Source organism: Siphateles boraxobius, unplaced genomic scaffold (genome assembly GCF_051911475.1).
Source record: "Siphateles boraxobius isolate OS27281-9 unplaced genomic scaffold, OSU_SipBor_1 16, whole genome shotgun sequence".
Lineage (NCBI taxonomy): Eukaryota > Metazoa > Chordata > Actinopteri > Cypriniformes > Leuciscidae > Siphateles > Siphateles boraxobius.
In genome coordinates, this window is record NW_027508766.1 from 8,785,386 (window position 1) to 8,806,407 (window position 21,022).

The window sequence follows — 21,022 nt, forward strand, 5'->3', positions numbered from 1 at the left end:
GCTAAAGGCCAATCTGAAGTTCAAGGGGGAGCTTCAAGTCTGGTGATGAACAGATAAGATTGCAGAAACATTATAAATCTGTGTCAGACAATAGTTGATTGATAATCAGACTGTTACATTAGTATCATCGGTTATCTTTAGAAAATGAAGTGGAAATGGCACTGCAAAACTTGACAAATGCAACATAATACACATTACATAACTAAATATTACATACATTTATATAATTCAACAATGTCCAGCAGTTGTCATAGACCCTATCATAACTGTTAATTTCTGCCTGTTTCTAATCTTTTTAATGTCTAATATGTTTATTTTCCAGCAAAAGGTTTTCTGTTGCACTAAATAATTTGTTTTCCATAGTCTCCCAATTTTGGGGTATTAAAGTGGAGAGGTAAAATTGAGCAACTTGCTATGCCAAATGATCATGTACTATTTCTTTTACTGAGGAAAAAGGAAAGCAATTTTATGTAAAATATCTTTCTTTTTGATCAAGGAATTCTCTAACTTTGTGTAGTCATTCCTTTTCACATCAAGGAATGCAGTTACAGGTGCTTTTGATGGATATCCATATAGCTCACACCCATGGGAGGCAAGGATCCGCCCAGTGAGGCATCCTTAACTTGACTATATAATAGAATGTGGAAACAGAAGACCAGAATGTGAAACAGATAACTACTGCTGTTTATGTACTGAGACAGAAATCTTTCACTTGAAAAAGGTAAATACTCCATTTGTGTTTCTTTCTTTCATTAATTTAATTGCAACTTTCATTAACTTGCTTAAAACATGTCTTTCTTCTTTAAAATATTTATTTTTCTGCATCATTTTTTGATAGACATTATTAAGATTTGGGTGCAATAATATTTTCAGCAGGATGGGAAAAAAAGCCCAAACCACAATTGTAAAAGAAAAACAGACTGTGCAGTCTAAGGTTAGTAACGCATCTCATAATTTGCAAAAATTTTATTGTGTCCTACTGTTTGGATAATATATAAATGTTTCATACTAGCAGTTATCAGTCGATCGCCCAGTTCGATGTCCATTTGCGGTTCATTTGCGAAACTATAAGGATGGCTCAACCCACCAAGATAAACTACATCACTGAGCAGCTAAGGTATCTTTAAATTGTAGTCAAAATGACTTACTGTTTACAGCATTTTTGTGGTGTAGCAATTAAGGATTGATGAGGACTCTGAACAATTTTCTTAAACTTAACACAATAAGTATTATGAGGATGTTATGCAGAAGTTAGTAAAAATCAAAACGGTAATAAGGTTTTGAGGTTGTGAATGAAATTATTTTGTAAAGCATTTTTTAAAGCTTGTAAAATGACTTAAAATACATCTCGATTTTCCCCTCCAGAATATGCCCTGCAATTCAAAAACTTGCGAGGGCTCCATAATGAATCCCAAATCTCTGATACGCGGTCATTCCAAAATCACACCTTCCTCAGATGACATCCTCACACAGGCAGTGGATTTCATCAACCAGTACTACAAATCATTCAAAATGTAGGAGCAATGCATTCTCTAATAAAAAGATTATTTAATGGCATTGCAATTCAAGCATTACAGACAAGTATTCTAATGCATACTTGAATATTATTATTATCACAGTCACCAGCTCAGTCACCTGTCACTTCATCTCTACATTTCCCATAATCCCTCCTTGATCTCACCTGCACTCATTCAGCTATCACCCGCACCTATTACTTATCACCCTTGTCAGCAGCACCACATAAAAGCAACACCTTGTCTCCCCAGATGGTCCAGTCTCGTTAAGACTAAGAGGATTACTTACTCTCCAGCGTTATTACGCTCTGTGCTGTCAATTAAGACCCACTCACTGCATTCATCTGTTTCCAAATCTGTGTTCTGTAAAAGAAGACTGGACCAAGACAGTAGTCAGCACCATGAGCTTTCCACTCCGTCCCATTGACCATACTCCCTCTCTCAAAATGGCCGTAGCCTTGCCGAATATGCTGAGCCGTTCCTGGAGCTATCTTCTGCGGTTGATCTCGACGATGTGGAGCTGATGACACTCTTCCATGAAGGTTTGGACAAACCATTATATTCGCGGATGCCCTGGAATATTAACAACTACACATTGGAACAATACGTTTTACATGCCCTCCTGATGAGCCGGTCCTGAAAGACCACTCATCCTTCCTGTGATTCCAGAGTCCACTCCATTCCAGTCCTATCAAGTGTAAGCTCCCTTCCAGTCCAATTCAGAGTCCGCTCCAGTCCCATCCAAAAAATATTTGGGCACGCCAGCTCATCCCAAACCTGTACCCAAACCTTCCATGGACTCTGCACCAGCAACCATCAGGACCGCCTGTCCCGGTCATCAGCTCAGTCACCTGTCACTTCAGCACCATATTTCCCATAATCCCTCCTTGATCTCACCTGCACTTCTTCAGCTATAGAGAAGTATCACCCGCACCTGTTACTCAACACCCTTGTCAGGAGCACCACGTAAAAGCATACAGCTCGTCGCCACAGATGGTCCAGTCTCGTTAAGACTAAGAGGACTACTTACTCTCCAGCATTATTCTCCAGAGTCTATCTCCAGCATCTGCTCCCCATTGCATCTCCCTGTCCTTCCTGTGTGTGTTCTCCATCACCCATTAGCGATGTGTGTGCACCAACCATGTGTCTGTTTTACCATCCACTATCTCCCTTATCTGTAAAAAAAAAAAAGACATTCCATTATATTCCATCTCCATTCATCAAAAGTCTCATTGTCTTAAAATTAAACACTCAATTTATACCTCTCCGTGCATCCAGCCTGACTGGAAATTGCTAAACACTCTTGATAGGCTAATGTAATCACGCATGTGTATTGATATGTGATTGTATGGGAGGAGAGGTAGAGATCCTGTCATCTGCCTTACTTTCATTTTCACTCTGAGAAATTTTCCTTATGTGAGAGGAGTGAGGTTTCAGGAACCTGTCAAAGTAGAATAATAGATTCTTTTTTTATTAGGTTACTGAAAATAGTAAACATACTTCTTTCAACAAACAGCAATATAAATGTAATAGTCGGTTTACTTTACAAGGTTAATAACCCATTCTTACCTTTTGTGCAGCCCCAATCCAACGGAGCACCAGGCTCGGATTGAAACTGTCACACTGGAGATCACCCTGACCGGGTCGTACTCACTCACTACAGATGAACTCGCTTTTGGGGCCAAACAGGCGTGGAGAAATGCGCCACGGTGCATTGGCAGGATCCAGTGGGCTAATTTACAGGTTTGAGAATTTTTTTGCATACTGTAGATCATGGCTAGCACTTCTACAGCCATGTTGTGCATTTATACTAATATAGCCTACATCTAGGGTGACCAGACGTCCCGTTTTTCCCGGGACAGCCCCGTATTTCCACTCTAATTTTAGTGTCCCGACTTATTCTGAAAAAATCATGTTTTGTCCCTTATTTCATCGTTAATATATATATATATATATTTTTATATATAATAGGTTTCGTTTCCGAAAGGCTAAGTGAATATATATGTTACGTTCAAACCGTGTAGCGCGCGCATGACAGAGAGGGAGAGACCTTGTGTGTGTGTGCTAGTGTGCCTAATGAAGCGCATGTAAGACGCATTAATAGAGGGAATGCATTAACGTCACTTTCCCGCCGGAACACGCCCCCTCAGCCGGACTGAGTGGCAGAAGAGCAGCTGCGTTACTGGATTTAATAGGGGAAACTGCGAAAACGCAAGTAAAACAAACGATTATCAGTTTAAACTAAAGATTGGACTCAATATAGTGTTCCTTACAACTTACTAAAGAGCCAGTGATCCATGGATATTTACATGCAGCCAGGAATCGTGTTTCCTGACATTTATATGTGCCTGATTTCGACACCAGGGAAATACATACAGCAAATGTGCCTGTGAATGCTTTATATAAATACAAAATAGGCAGGTCTAAATCCAGGTGATCACTTATCAATGTTATATATATATCATCATATCGTCTAGAGACTTAAAACTTGTATAGTTTTTTGTCAGTGTTTATTTAAAAATGTCAAATTATACAGAATATACAGTGGTAAATATTTGATTGATGAGTTGTCACTGCAATATATAACAATACAATATACAGAGAATGATTTTACCACTAAATTCAGCATATTGACACAAAAAGGATAACTGCAAATCCACCTTTCGCTGCCTGGAGTCCAGTTGTTTCTATGAATTGTAGCGATCTATTTGCTTCTCTGTTCTGTAGCTTTAGGTAGTCTGTAAAAATATTCCTCATATTTCTTGTCAAATCTAGTTGTACAGTCAGTCTCAAAGCTCTTTCCCGTTTTAGACGCGTTTTGTGTTTTTTTCCGCAGCATTCACACTGAAAACCAATGCTGCCGCTCAGTCTTATTGCCACTTGTGGGCGTAACCGCAGTCACTCCGGCCAACGGTGACGTCACGTGCATACCCTCTATACGCATGCGTTCTGTATCTGTCCCGTATTCCACTCCGAGAAATCTGGTCACCCTACCTACATCTCTTCTGCAGCTTTTCGATGCGCGTAAGTGCAAGACTGCCGAGGACATGTTTCATGCCTTGTGTACTCATCTTAATTATACCACCAATGGAGGAAACTTGAGGTGAGTTGAATGTATTTATTGCAATACAGTCAATATCGTTAGATTTACCAAGGCAGAAATCTTGCAATGCAAGTGAAATGCCAGGACCCCCCAAAAAATTAAAATGTAAAGGATCAAATAAATAAATAAATAAATAAATAAATAAATAAATAAATAGATAGATAGATAGATAGATAGATAGATAGATAGATAGATAGATTACTTTAGTATTTTATTAAATGTCATAAGAAAGGTAACACTATAATAGGCACAGTGCTGGGTAGTAGCTGATTACATGTAATCTGGATTACTTACAAAAATTAAGTACTTGTAAATTATATTATGTTACCCTTTTAAAATACTCGCAATCAGACTACAGTTACTTTATTATTGATAACATGATTACATGCTATTCTCACAATAACAGTAAATTATTTATAATTCACTTTGTCTCCAACTACTTCATTTTTAAAATCTTTTTACTTATTTCACTTTTAAGAAGTGTTTTCTCAACATTGCAACAGTACTTATCTAATCAACTCCTGACAAACACATTCATTATTATTTGAATTATCACTCAGTGAGTCATTTAATCACGTATTACTGTCGTTGGAAGTACTTTGTCTTTCAAACACATTAAAATGTACAAATTCACGTCATTTTATATTAATATGCAATGAAAGGATTCCCCAACTTTTTCATGAGCTGAACCTCTTTGACCTAATATATTTACTTGACACTGTAAAAAAAAAACGTAAAAAAACGGTCAATGACTGGCAGCTGCGGCTGCCAAACAAAAACCGTAAAAATAAAGTAAAATATCGTAATTTAAATGAAATGCAAAAAACTTTTACAGAAATTTTCCTTAATTTTTTTTACAGAAAAACACTGTTATTTTACAACTATTTCCTGAATTATTACGATCAAACACCTTCATTGTAAAAAAATCCCATAAAAAAACAGTCAAATGACTGTCAGCAACGGCTGCCATACAAAAACCATGAAATTAATGTAAAATATCCTAATTTAAATAAGTGCAAAATACTTTTACAGAAATCTTCATTAATCTTTTTTAACAGAAACACACAGTTAAAACAGTTATTTCATATTTATTTTCTGATTTATTTACTGAAAAACATGCAGTTAATTATATACGTCACTACATCAGCAACTACACAGTTACTGTCACTTAAATAAAGAAACATGCAGCATTTCAACAGTGTTTATTTGCTCATCCTGGACTGAAGCTCAGGCTCTACGCTTCAACACAATGGTGACACACGAAACACACCATACAGAAACACTTTAAACCCCAACAGAACATTAAACACTACCAGATCTCTCAGGATCGCAGCATCTTCACTTATTACAATCCAGACTTTATTTCTTTCATACTAACATTATTATTGAGAATTAACAGAGGTTTAGAAGTTAAAGATGCAGTATGGAGTTTTGAGAAAATGTTGACTTATCCTGAAAATTTGAACAAGCACAACTTACAGGTCCAACCCCCTTGCTCTCTGCTGCGCTACAGCCCTCCCTCCACAGCTCCTCCCCCACAGCGGAGCCTGCCGTGAACGCGCAGGCTAGTAAGCAGGACCACCGATGACGGCGGATTATAAACAGTTATGGAACATTCACTAATAGGGACGAAACATCAACAATATGCTTTACATTGACTATGGCTTATCCATACTTTGACTACAAACTTGGTCCTCAAATCATTATGTATTTTGCAATACATGTAACTTTATAACGTTGCACTCTTTCTATAAGTTATAAATAGCTAGTAAGATAACGTTAAAGGATTAGTTCACTTTTAAAAAAACTTTTGCTGATAATTTACTCACCCCCATGTCATCCAAGATGTCCATGTCTTTCTTTCTTCAGTCGAAAAGAAATGAAGGTTTTTGATGAAAACATTCCAGGCCTTTTCTCCATATAATGGACTTCAATAGGACACAAACGTTTCAAGGACCAAATGACAGTTTCAGTGCAGCTTCAAAGGGCTTTAAACGATACCAGGCGATGAATAAGGGTCTTATCTAGCGAAACGATCGGTCATTTCAAAAATAAATACAAAACTTTAAGTTTTATAAGCACAAATGCTCGCCTTGCTCTGTTCTGTGATGCACGTTCGTAATCCTGTTCGAACTCGTTCATCAAAATGAACAAATCTTTTTTCGAGTCATTTCGTTCGTTGAATGAACGAAATGACTCGAAAAAAGATTCGTTCATTTGGATGAACGAGTTCGAACAGGAGAGTCAAGAACACAGTACACGCTCGCGCTGTGCAAGAGAGGGGTGATCAGCGCGTACACAAGCGTAATTGACGCACTGCTAAGACATTCCTCCTGGCTCTGATTGGTTGTTTCTGACCGGGAGCGGTGTATTTCTGCAAATGGCAATAGGACCACAGGGAGGAGCCAGAGGAGCTTGATTTTTTCCACAGATTATCTGTCTCATATTCTACTGTCAGGACATAATGACAGTTTTAACAAATATTTGTTTACAAAAGTGACTTACTGGAGCTTAAAAGCTTTATTGAAAAGAATAAAGTTTGATGTCACCATGATGGAGTTCAGTATTTGCTTTAGTTGGGCTCTTGAACTTTTAGTGTTGAACTTTAATGTTTCTCTGGCTGCATTAACTGTGTGTCTCTGATGCATATTTGTTATGGTAAGAGTCTAAGAGAAACTCAGATCAGATAATGATGGTCACTTCGTAGTGAGAATAGTCATCATGTAGAGTCCAGCTCCATTGTTACCATCTGAAGTATAATATCTGATTATGTCATTAAATATTAGTTATTTATTTTGCATGACAAAGCTTCTATAAAACATTCTCCAGTGTTGTGATATTTAGATTTTATGAAGTCATTATACAGAAAATATTTGACAGGATCATATAGACTCACTCAGTCATCAAGAATCAGCGTATGAATCAAAACAATGGTGACGATGAAAAAAAAAAGTTGAAAATACAACTAAACAAACGACAAAACTTTTTTTCTGTAGTATATATATATTTTTTTTAAATGCAGGTTGTTATAATACTGATACCACAATATTCAAGGGTCATGTGAAAAATTATGACATTAATTAAAGACTTTGTATAAAGCTAAATTCCACCTACATACTCTGTAATCTAATATATCATATACAAAGATTTGACTGTCATATCAGTGAATCAGATCATCATATGATGACTATAACATCATCAATTAATGATCGAGATAAATACAAACAGACAAACGTGTATCAAATACACAGTTAAAGCAGCCATAGAAAAGCATAAGTTAAATCTCAAGGGTCATGACCCCAACTAAAGCAGACACTGATCCCAATCATGGTGACATCAAATTTATTTTAAAGTTTTTTACACTTTATTTAAATTAGCATATTTTACTTAAATTTTATGGTTTTTGTTTGGCAGCCGCAGCTGCCAGTCATTTGACCCTTTTTTTACGATTTTTTTACAATGAAGGTATTTCATCATAATAATGCAGGAAATACCTGTAAAATAACAGTGTTTTTTCGGTTTATTTAAATTAACATATTTTACTTTAATTTTATGGTTTTTGTTTGGCAGCCGTAGCTGCCAGTCATTTGACAATTTTTTTACGAATTTTTTTTTACAATGAAGGTATATGATCGTGATTATTCAGGAAATACCTGTAAAATAACAGTGTTTTTCAGTTTATTTAATTTAGGATGTTTTACAGTTTTTTGGGGAGCTGACAGTCATTTGACCATTTTATCATTTAACTGTTTTGTTTCTGTTAAATTACAGATTATATTTGTAATTTTACATACATTTTTATGTAATTTAAGAAAACAGAAAAAATACTGTATGAAAAATACAATCAATTTTCTGTATAAAATATGTGAAAATTAGGATTTCTTTTACTGTGTAGTTCGCATAGCTTACCTATGAACATATAGGTCTGACATTGATACTAGGTAGTGAATTAGTGCTTGTGTGATACTGTGCTATTTTGTTACAGCGCTCCTAGTAAAAGTTAGTCTGGAACCCTGGCTTGTATTTGGTTGAGGGTGAACAGTCCGTTTTGTGTGGATTTCTTTTAGGTAAGCCATCATATCAACATGAAAGCACACATCCTGATTGGGCCCCCTCATTGAAGCTGGCAGGAGAGACAGGTCAGACAGGAAAGCCTGAGAGAGCAACAGACTTCACATCAAGAAAAGTATGTGTAATGGCCAGGTACAACAGGGTGCAGCAGCGTAGAACACAGGCATCAAGTTCAGAGAGTGTGGCACAGGAGCAAGACAGTACAGGGATGAACACTACAGAGGCTTACAATGAGGTTATGGATGCTTTTGAGACGGTTGAGGAAGATACATGCACATCTGAAGTGTGCTCCAAAATACAAGCTGATCACCAGAGACTGCTTACTGACAATATTTCTCTGAAATGTCAGCTAGCCACAGAAAAGCTAAGCATGGACACACTCAGGGATGATGAGAAAAAAGTCAGATTTTATACAGGTTTACCCAGTTTTGCTACATTAATGGTGCTCCATAATTTCATTGAATTCCCTTCCCTATTTAATTTAATTCCCTTACTGACAGCATTAAAACTTCACTAACCAAGTTTCAAAAACTTGTGTTGGTACTGATGAGACTCCGCCACAACTTCCCAGAACAGGACCTTGCCTACAGATTTGGCATTTCACCGTCTACCGTGTCCAAAACCTTTGTTTGTGTCATACATGTTTTGTATGTGAAACTTAAGAAGTTTATATTTTGGCCGAGGAGAGATGAGCTTTGGAAGTCTATGCCAATAACCTTTCAACAACATTTTGGGTCAAGCGTGACAGTAATAATTGATTGTTTTGAAATTTTTATAGAGAGGCCTTCAGGTTTGACAGCATGCAGTCTCACTTGGTCTTCATATAAACCCCATAAAACTATCAAATACCTTATAGGCATCACACCTCAGGGATCCATTTCTTTCCTCTCTAAGGCATGGGGAGAGCGTAATACCGATAAACATGTCACAGAAAACTCAGGCTTACTCTAGCTACTTACCCCCGGTGATTTCATTTTGGCAGACAGAGGTTTTAATGTACAAGAGAGTGTAGGGTTAAAATTTGCAAAAGTTGTAACACCCAGTTATACTCGAGGAAAACAACAGCTGTCTGTTCTTGAGGTTGAGGCCACATGCAAAATTGCACATGTCCGCATACATGTAGAAAGAGTGATAGGATTGGTGCACAATAAATATAGGATACTGTCAGAGAAGATACCCATCTCCTACCTGGTGACATCAGGATCTGAGATAGCGGTTATCGATAAGATAACTACAGTGTGTTGTTGCCTTACCAACATGTGCTCCTCAGTTGTACCTTTTGATTAGATGTGTGTGGTTGTAAAACGGGTTGTTAATACAGGTATAGTGTTACCTCAACATTATAATCACAAAAGTCAGGTTCAGTATGGAATAAGACAAAGTTATTTTAATAGTCATCTTACATTTTAGCATTTAAGGCAGTCATTAGAAATGGTAATGAATTTCATATTTTTTGTGTAGAATGACAAAATACAATGAACTGTAAATACAAATAAACATAAAAATTATAATAAAAACCTGTTACATCAGAATCCTCATTTCATGTGTCATACTGTGTCATCACACTTCAGCTCTACACACCAAAGAGTACCATTTGCTCCCCTTATTAGGCATACGTTTCATGTTCATACATGAGAGAAGGAACCATATATGAAAGCAGTCCTCACTGTGACAACGCACCACACGGTCACAAACTTTGTATGGATGCTTGCACACGCAGATGTCTGATGAGATTGGTTTTTCTCTGCTTTCAGAGGGATCCACTTCAGTCACATCAGCTGTGTCAGTCGGCATTGCTGATGGACATGGCCTTGGAAACGTTTGCCCACAAGCTCTGGGAGAAGGGCTTTGGAAAAAAGATCCCTAGATTTTGACTTGATTACTTCCCAGAGTCCAATATCTGGTTCTATCCTCTCTATTAGTACATCATTTTCTGACCATACAACAAAATCAGCAAACTCCTTATTGCATACAATCATCTGTGTCTGGACCTGAAAATAGTAGGCATGAATGTTTGTGCTGTAATTTGCCATTAGATTTCTCCAAACAGAATCTGCCATCAACACATTCTTTGAGGCTTATGCTATCATGTGCACAAAACGGACATTTAACCTCCACTACACCATCACCACAGCAGTCGCAATGTACTATCCCATCTGGTGTAGCACCTTTGCGAGGCAGTTCTGGATTTATTACAAAACCACTGGTCTCACATGTGAAATTGGTGTGTGAATGCATTTGCGGACGATAACAAGTTAGTGCCTGTTGTTCATGATCACACCCCCAACTGGTTGCTTTACTTGTAAAGCCTGCGCTTAGAGGGTAACACATATTTTTGATGAGGCTTTGTGATGTATTCTCAGGTAGTGTGGAACAAGCAGCTTTCATGCATGAGGCTGTAATCCTGCCAGCCCTAAATCTATACCAGGCTTTACTTTTAGACTGTTCTCTTGTCTGCTGTTATATTGTGTCAGCTTGCCTTTGAGAAATGTTAACTGCAATGGTACTACAGTGTAAGAGTAACTGTTCGCATGTCATAGAAATGCACTGTTCATCGAATAGCTCACTCAGGGGCTGGCCAGTATCGGTGTTCGACCCTGGAGCATAGAACTCTGCATAGTCTTTCATGACAGACAGCACGACTGGTTTCGCGATCTCAGCATCTGTTGGCTCTGATACATCAGGTAGCTTTTGTTTGTCATTGTATTGTATTGGTTTCCCTTCTGAAAATGCTGTGTCCAGTCTGTGTTTGATTGTAGCTTTTGAGTGAAAGTCAATGTTTTCTACTTCAAGGTACTTTTCCTTTGGTTGTCCACTTGGAAGTAACCAATATGCAGTTTTTTCTGTCACAGTTTGGGACTCACGGAGCAAAACAGCTGCCTTGATGGTGAAAAGATGGCTACATGTCTCGCCTAATCCCGGCATGCAGGTGCAGTGTGCAGCCAAGATAATGCCATCCTTCTGGGCAGTAACCCATGGGCGCAGAGGTGGGGCACTTAACTTCTGACTGTGTTTAACTTATGAAAACACAAAAACACAGAATTTCATTCAAGATTTCAAACTAGATACATGGATGACATTAATTCTGTAATTGTGTGAATGGCAGCTTCTATTCTTATCTTATGGCAAATTGCAGTTCAAACATTCACATGCCTAGGTTATTATTTTCACAAAACACAGTTTCAAAAGGTTTTCAGATATTGTGGTATAGTATCTGAAGCAGAAACAGATTTAAATAGCTTAATAACAACAAACGTAATAGCTTCAGATGTTATTCTTCAGGCTGTTGCGCCAGCTGTGTGTAGGTTAAAAGGTAGCTTAATTACAATATAAATTATTACTAAGTTGTGATTTATGCTTCACTAAAATAAAATGTTGCACCCCGGAGATAAGTTACAATATTACTCTGAGTAACAACTAGGGTCTGTGTAAATCATAAAATGTCACAGAATTATACTCACTAATCCTAAAACAGCCGTTTTTTCTGCATCTTTTTTATTCACTGCATGTTGTTTTGCACGTCAGTAATCCAGTAGAGACCACATTTATTGATATGGAATTTCAATATCGATCTAGCTTACTACGGTGTGCTACAATGCCAATTGGCTTATGCCAGCCAGAACACTAACGCCATGATGATGGACCTCTATCTTTGACCATTGATTGCCTTATTTGTGACTTGAAGTTATGCCCCAAGTAATCGTGGTGTAACTAATTTTAGTAGCTGATATAGTTACAAACTAAGTAGTAGTTACTAAGCCTCTAATGTCGACTTTAAGATATAACTTACACACAGCTGATGCAACCCTGTGCTGGTATGCTAACGTTAGCTAGCAATCATCATCAGGTAATACAAGTAAGTTAATGTTAAGCATCACATCAAAAAAACATTTACATACCTCTGCGATCACGACAATGTTTGACGATGTCGTTGGTGGTACAAAAGTAAGAAGTTTGCAGACTTTGCCAGAGATGAAGTAGTTATATGACTCAAGTGACTTGAAGGCCTTCAGCTCCTGCAAAGTGTATGCGGAGACTGTATGAACGAGATAGTTATAAATATCCGGATAAGTTACGGCTGGTGTGATGATGAACCTGGAGGTTATCACCATGTGGACATCAGTTCACTGTGTTATCTTATGCATTGATTTATATATTTTTTAATGTTATGATTGTTTTCATATAGTTTATCTTTGATTTAAGATTATTATTTCCATTACACGAGAGTAGATGTTAAAACTTCATGCTGATATGTACTCAGCTTTCACCAAGATAAGCACCAACTAAGACGTAGCTTTAAAGTAACCTATGCTTCTCCATCCATTTACGCTTCTTTCCAAATGGTGATGTGAATCTCATTCTGTCTGGTGTTAATAGCTGCAGTGTATGTGCACACACAACGGCTGCAACCACAGTGCGGTCCCCTCATGACAACCGTCTGGATTGAGCAGAGTAGGGGACATCTCTAGGGTCTTCAAGTGGGCACCTTCCGTCCTCAGTGTTTCGTCGACTAGCCCACGACACCTCAAGAGGGCTTGACAGTGACTCTGGCGTCCCAGAGTCACCCCCCTCCGTCCCCCACTCAACTCAGCCCAGCTTACTGACCTTTACATCTCTCCTGCTGCTGAGGCTGCTCCTTTGACCTAACCACAATCTCTCACAACCTCTCCACAACCCGACCATACGCGCCAACCCGTTTGACTAAGGCTGTCGAGCCCCACTGCGGGCGTTAAAGCGGTCAGTGGCAACGGTTCCGTATGGCATACTACCGCAAAACACAATATCTGTCCAAACACCAATCCTCATTCACGCAAAATACACAGGAACGTAATAACTGTAATTACTATGAAAACTATACAAATAAACCAACAGACTCATCAAATCTTCAAGAATTTTTCGAAACCGTAGCATGGCGGCCTGTACACAGCCAGCCAGACTCTTTCCGTCTCAACCACAGCCAGTTGCTGCTCCTCTCTGCTGCTTCAGATAAGTTCTTTACTGTGCGACGCAACTCTTGGCCACTGAATCCGACGTCTCTGAGGAACTGGGTTGTGGAGTGTGCCACAAATCCTTGACAACCCACTTCCACTGGATATACCCGGACTCTCCATCCTCGCTGTTCTGCATCAGTGGCCAGCTGAGCATACCGCAGTTTCTTCCTCTCATATGCCTCATCTACAGCATCCTCCCATGGCACTGTTAACTCTATCAGTTGAACAATGCGTGCTGATCCAGACCACAGAAAAATATCTGGTCGGAGGTCAGTAGTGGCAATCTCAGGTGGAAAAATAAGCCGTTGATCAAGATCAGCCAGCATTTTCCAGTCCCTAGCAGCTTCCAGTTGTCCTGAGCGAGAATTGGTTTTCACACCTTTTCTTGGTGGATATTATTTGTGATTATGTTATTTGTTTGATATGCATATGTAAGAGCACTGACTTTGAATGTGTTTCCATGTTTATGAGAGTTAACCGACCCCTATTGTTGGTATGATCCGCTAGGGTTTGGCGGGAAGATGGCCGATACAAAGGAGAGACTGGCCAAGTGCCTGAGCTAGTACAGTCTAATGCTGTAAGACATGAACCTTCATTGTGAGAGGCTTGTCCCTCGAGGCTAGATCTGATGCCGTGTTTTGCTGCTCTCAGCATGTTTTATTTATGTTTTGTAATGTTTATCTTTATTTTTTGAATGATTTGTTTGTTTATTTTGAACTTGATTTTGGAACACGGGTGCAGAGACAGCTGTCCAAAATAAATTAACTTGGATGTTAAAGGATCTCCTGTGTGGTAATCAAGTCCTACCATTTCTTCCCGGCCCTATTGGCAAACAAATTTATTAAAACTTAGGGTAACGGTATACAGCAGTCATCAGACAACAAGCCAGGGTGGTTTTCCTTCACCAGGCGGCTGCAGGTATTCCACCATCCCGACACATGGTGGCAGCGGTTCTTCCAGGCCTTTAAAGGGAAATGAGTACACATGCAGTGAAAATCATGCTGTCCCAGCTGCCCATCGTTTAAAGTAAAGCGGAAGGGGCTGACTTCTCGTCGAGGGGAAAATGCCACAAAAGAGGCAAGATGGAGCTAGGGGCATAGAAGATGGCAAACCAGCAGAGCAACTGGAGGCAACGAGTTCATATCCAACACACGATGAAATGACTTCAGGTGGTACGTCAGAGCCGATGGCTATAATGCTACAAACTTTTCTACATAGTCAACTCCAAAGAGAAGAACGTCTGGAAAAAGAAGCGCAATGTCACAAGCACAAATATTGGATACTTCAACATCAATTTGTACAACTACAGTCCGAAGTTCATCATGAAAGACAGGAACGGCTACAGAGTTGAGGTCTGATTCAAATGCGCGTCCTAGGCGAGCAAATGGCTGTCATGACTGGGTGTTGCATCTCTTACCGTTGTTAACAGGCAAAGCAAGGGCAGCGTATGTGGCTATGGAGCCTGAAAATTCAATGAACTATGATTGCGTTAAACAGATGATACTTGACAAGTATGAATTTAATCCAGAAACCTTCCGTCAATGTTTCAGAGCGTACAGTCTAGGTGATGATGAAACACCACGTGAACTGTATGTGAGACTGAAAGATCTGTACGAAAAGTGGATGGGACCTTCACATCGAACTAAACAAGAAATTGGCGATCAAATAGTGTCGGAGCAGTTTCTCAAATTGCTGAACCCAGAAGCAAGAACGTGGGTGAAGCAGAATGGCCCTACATCGTGTAAACAAGCTGCAGAACTGGCAGAGACGTTCATGGCTGCTAGGCGATCGCTGCATCAGCCAAGGCGATGACAAGACGTCCACTCCAGCCCAACCGGTAAGTCTGGGGATGCTAAGGCTAGTGGTCTGAGAAATTTTGATGCTGATAGACGAACATTGCAAAATAGTTCTACTCCGAGTAACAGTATGCGTGCAGGTGGAGTTAGTCAGTATAACAGAAGGTCTGTGATTATTTGTCATACATGTGCAAAATATGTCTACTACTCGCCTGTGTTATGAGTTAAGATCTTCAGTGAACCTAAACGAGATCAAACAGAACACGGACACAGTAGTGGAGGGGAAGATTGGAAACACGTTGTTTAAAGCATTGGTTGATTCAGGTTTAAGCACGACATTAGTGAGACCAGAGTGTTTGGGAAAGTCAAATGTGCTGAAACAGGATAAGCTGAGAGTCTGTTGTATTCATGGCGATAAAAAACAGTATCCTAAAACTGAGATTGTGATTGAAATTAAAGGCCAAGCCTATAAGTTATCTTTTGGAGTAATTGACAAATCCCCTTATCCAGTGATATTAGGCAGAGATGTACCTGTGTTCGTGGATTTGTTGCAGAGTGATAAAAACGTAGCAGATGCTATGGTCGTAACAAGAGCACAGGCTAATCAAGAAGAGGTTACTAAAAACTTTTGCAAGATTTACTGTTCAAGGTGGTTTCTAAAAACAGGAAATCTAGGAGGGAGAAATGGCAGGATAAAGTAATGGGTACTGAAGTAATTGAAAATGTGAAAAAAACCGAACGCAGATGATCTCGAACAAATTCCTCATGATATTGTGCAGTTGCTAAGGCAGGATGAAACTTTGAAACCATTGTTTGAGAAAGCTAAGGCTAATAGTACAATGACTGCATTAATTCAGAAAGATCAGCTGATGATCAAAGATGACAAGTTGTACTTAATAAGTGCTGAAGGTGAGAGATTGGTGGTACCGGAGTCTATGAGATTAAAAGTATTACAATTGGGTCATTCAGTACCGTGGGCAGGACATTTAGGCCAGCAGAAAACACTGTCGAGAATTGCTAGTAAGTTTTTTTGGCCTAAGCTCTATACAGACGTTATGGATTTTTGTAAATCATGCCCAGAATGTCAGATGGTGAGACCAGCTAAAAAGAGTGACGGAGCACCTCTTGTAAGTTTACCTATTATTGACATACCATTTTCTCATATTGCCTTGGACATCGTAGGACCTTTGGAAAGGAGTAGATCTGGTAATAAGTACATTCTTGTTTTTGCTGATTACGCTACACGTTATCCAGAAGTGTTTCCTCTCAGAAACATCAAGACAAGGAAGGTTGTGGATGCACTGGTTCAACGTTTTTCTCGAGTAGGATTGCCTAAAGAGATGATCACAGACCAGGGTACTAACTTCACGTCTAAATTAATGAAACAAGTTTACTCAATGTTACGCATACATCCTATACAGACCACTCCTTATCACCCTCAGACCGATGGTATGGTGGAGAGATTTAATCAGACCTTGAAGTTCATGTTACGAAAGTTTGTGTCTGATACAGGTACTGATTGGGACCAATGGTTGCCGTATTTGATGTTCGCTTATCGTGAAGTTCAACAGTCATCAACAGGTTTCTCACGATTTGAGATGTTATATGGACGTCAGGTTCGTGGACCATTGGATGTGCTAAAAGAGGCTTGGGAAGGAGGTAATGCACGTGAGCAAACAAACATCCTGTCATATGTCATGAAGATGAGAGAGATATCGGACTCAATGACCGAGGTTGTGAGGGCTAACATGACAAAAGCACAGCAGCAACAGAAACACTGGTATGATCAGTCAAGTAGGAAAAGAAAACTGATTCCAGGGCAGAAGGTACTATTATTACTTCCTACTACTGAAAGTTCACTTTTGGCCAAATGGCAAGGGCCATATGGAGTTCTTAGAAAGCTAAGTCCCACAAATTATGAGATTGCTGTACCTGACCTAAGGAGAAAGTCTCAGATCTTCCATATTAATCTTTTGAGGCCTTGGAATGAGAGAAAAGGCTAATGGTCAGAGCAGCTGTGGGCGAGGAAAGTGGAGGATGAAGAGGAATTGGAGGAACAATATTTTCCTGTTAATTCAAATTCAACTTTCCCGCTAATAGATAATCTAGTACCTAAACAGCAAAAAGAGTTCCTGAGTCTAGTTCCAGGGGGTCTATTTTCTGACAAACCAGGAAAAACGACACTTTTGCATCACAATATTCGTTTGCTTGTAACAGAGCCGATCAGGCAAAATCACTGCAGAGTGCCAGCACGCCTGATCCCTGCCTTGAAAGAGGAAGTGAAAATGATGCTGGAGTCTGACATCATCGAGCCCTCAACAAGTGAATGGTGCAGCCCAGTTGTATTGGTGCCAAAGAAAGACGGCACACTCAGATTCTTTGTTGATTTCTCGAAACTGAATGCAGTATCATCTTTCGACCCTTATCCGATGCCGAGAGTCGACGAGTTGATCGAACGTCTAGGCAAAGCTAAGTATTTGACAACGTTAGATCTGTGCAAAGGATATTGGCAAGTAGCATTTACTGATTCAGGGCTATATCCCGCAGGGCTATATAATTTTAAGTATATGCCGTTTGGTCTGCACGGGGCCGCAGCAACCTTCCAACGCCTGGTGGATCAAGTGCTGAGGGGTCTGGACAGCTTTGCAGCAGCGTACATTGACGATATCATAATTTTCAGCGAGTCCTGGGAACAGCATCTGGAACACCTGGCAAAGGTGTTTGAAAGAATTCAGCGGGCAGGTCTGGTGGTAAATGCAAATAAATGCCAGATAGCCAGACAAGAAGTTTATTTCTTGGGATACATTGCTGGAGGAGGTTCAGTGAGACCTCAAGTGGACAAACTACAAGCAATTTTGTCATGTGCACCTCCATCGTCGAAGAAAAGTGTCAGATCCTTTTTAGGTCTGATCGGCTGGTACAGAAGGTTTATACCTAACTTTGCCACCAGAGCAGCGCCGCTGACTGAACTTACAAAGAAAAGCGTTTCGAAAACCGGAAAAAATCGTTGTCCGGTACAGTACATAAGTAGAAAACTTTTTCCCCCGAGAGACTAAGTATTCCACAGTGGAGAAGGAGGCTCTAGCCATCAAAGGGGCCTTAGACACGTTGAAGTATTATCTGATTGGTAAAGACTTTGTGCTTGAGACCGATCACAGGGCGTTGCAATGGCTCAAGAGAATGAGAGACACTAATGCAAGAATAACACGATGGTATTTATCCCTTCAACCTTTTAAATTTGAAATCCAATATAGACCAGGAGTGCTTAACCCTCTGGGGACTAAGCTCTTTTTGGTCCGTTTTCTCTATTTTTACATTTGGGCTTATAAACTATATGTAGTGGAGATGGAACACTATGTGTTTGGTATCTATGGATTCAGAAGACCCTAAGCTAACCAAAGCACACATGTAATATGTTTATAAAGGAAGTATGAGTAAAAATGTACCATAAACTAGAGAATTTCAAAAACGGAAATTAGATTTTTGGCATTTATTTTTCGGTAAATCACACATCACACAACAATAGTGAACAGTTTTTGAACAAAAAATATATTTGTCAAAGCCTTTACTTGACATACATGTGTAATTGTTAAATAAAATGTGTAAAGAACAATGAAAAATTTAACTTTATTTACAAATTAGTCCCAGGCGTTTTTCTTAGGAATGCTTAGAATTTTCTAAGCAATGCTTTCTCCTCGTCACTCTCCAGTAATTGTTCCAGAGCTTGTTCCACCGTAAATCGTTTACTTCTTGCCATCATAAAAGTGCTAAAACAATAAATAATGCTATAATTGTATGTGTATACATATTATAATTGTTCTGTCTCTCTCTCATATCTCTGTACGCTCTCGCTCCGTAAAGCCTCGTTTATACTGGACGCGTCCGTTCGCTTTCTGTCGTCTCTGCCACTCAACGCTGTTTGCGTAATAGTATATAGTACCACCCCTTGCAAGGCTACAGAGTCCTCCGATTTGCTAGAATACGTCATGGTAACCTTCCTCTGATTGGGTAGGAAAAATTGCCGATGGAGGAATGTGAATCTGCCAAACAACATCAATTTCCTTGGCCTTTGACGAAGTGATATTACGCAACAAGGAAGTGTGTATACAAGCCGGGTAAGTTTGTTATCACTGTGTTCAGCGGAATCTGAGGAAGACGGCAAAAAAGAGCGCACCTCTCTATCATTAATAGTTTTTAAGATAATTACACATTTGTAAAAGTATGTCATTTTGGGCGGTACCGCCCAATCCGTCCCCAGAGGGTTAATGTTATGGCCGACTTCTTGTCACGACACTCCTGAGGTTGTGACTGTTTAGAGGAAGGGGTGTGTGTGATGATGAACCTGGAGGTTATCACCATGTGAACATCAGTTCACAGTGTTATCGTATGCATTGATTATTGTTTAATGTTATGATTTTTTTCATATAGTTTATCTTTGTTTTATGGATATTATTTGTGATTATGTTATCTGTTTAAGATGCATATGTAAGAGCACTGACTTTGAATGTGTTTCCATGTTTATGAGAGTTAACCGACCCTTATTGTTGGTATGATCTGCTAGGGTTTGGCGAGAAGATGGCCGATACAAAGGAGTGAGAATAGTTGAGCGGGGGGGGAGAGACTGGCCAAGTGTCTGGCCAAGTGCCTGAGCTAGTACAGTCAAATTGTAAGACATGAACCTTCATTGTGAGAGGCTTGTCCCTCGAGGCTAGATCTGATGCCGTGTTTTGCTGCTCTCAGCATGTTTTATTTATGTTTTGTAACGTTTATCTTTATTTTTTGAATGATTTGTATGTTTATTTTGAACTTGATTTTGGAACACGGGTGCAGCTGTCCAAAATAAATTCACTTGGATGTTAAAGGATCTCCTGTGTGGTACTCAAGTCCTTCCATCTCTTCCCGGGCCTATCGGCAAACAAATTTATAACAACTTAGGGTAACGGTATACAGCAGCCATCTGACAACAAGCCAGGGTGGTTTTCCTTCACCAGGCGGCTGCAGTTGTATCACCATCCCGACAGCTGGCAATAAGGATGGATCTTTATTTAAGGCAATTGGGTCTATTTGATATGGGTCCACACCAATCAAGCTTATCTTCTCTTGATACCGACGAGATGAAGCCATTAGGCTACTGCTCCCCTCAACCCAAATCTGTGTGCGGCTAGGGGCAGGACAGATGTTATCTCAACAATATGGCCGCGGTTACTTCCGGTGTTTGCGAATAAGGCCCATAGTGACGAGAACACTATACTGTCAAAGACCTCTGTCTTTAGGATGAGACCTTAAACCGAGGTCCTGACTCTCTGTCAGGACCTTGCATCCTGGCATCCTGACCAAATTTGGCATCCTGACCAAATTTGCCCCTTGGCCTCTGTCCATCATGGCCTCCTAATCATCCCCATATACTGATTGGCTTCATCACTGTCTCCTCTCCACCAGTAAGCTGGTGTGTGGTGGGCATTCTGGCGCAATATGGCTGCAGTCGCATCATCCAGGTGGATGCTGCACATTGGTGGTGTTTGCAGAGATTACCCCTTCCTTGTAAAG

The 21,022-nt window shown here is 39.7% G+C and overlaps 1 pseudogene across 1 annotated transcript in view; it reads left to right on the forward strand.

The window, feature by feature from the left end:
- Positions 1–877: 877 nt before the first annotated feature.
- LOC143738906 (nitric oxide synthase, inducible-like) overlaps positions 878–21,022 on the forward strand; it is a 38,896-nt pseudogene continuing 18,751 nt past the window's right edge. Inside the window, exons 1-5 of the transcript XR_013204074.1 lie at positions 878–934; positions 1,016–1,117; positions 1,366–1,514; positions 3,095–3,257; positions 4,526–4,617. The product of XR_013204074.1 is annotated as a nitric oxide synthase, inducible-like (transcript). The remainder of the gene's footprint in view (positions 935–1,015; positions 1,118–1,365; positions 1,515–3,094; positions 3,258–4,525; positions 4,618–21,022) is intronic.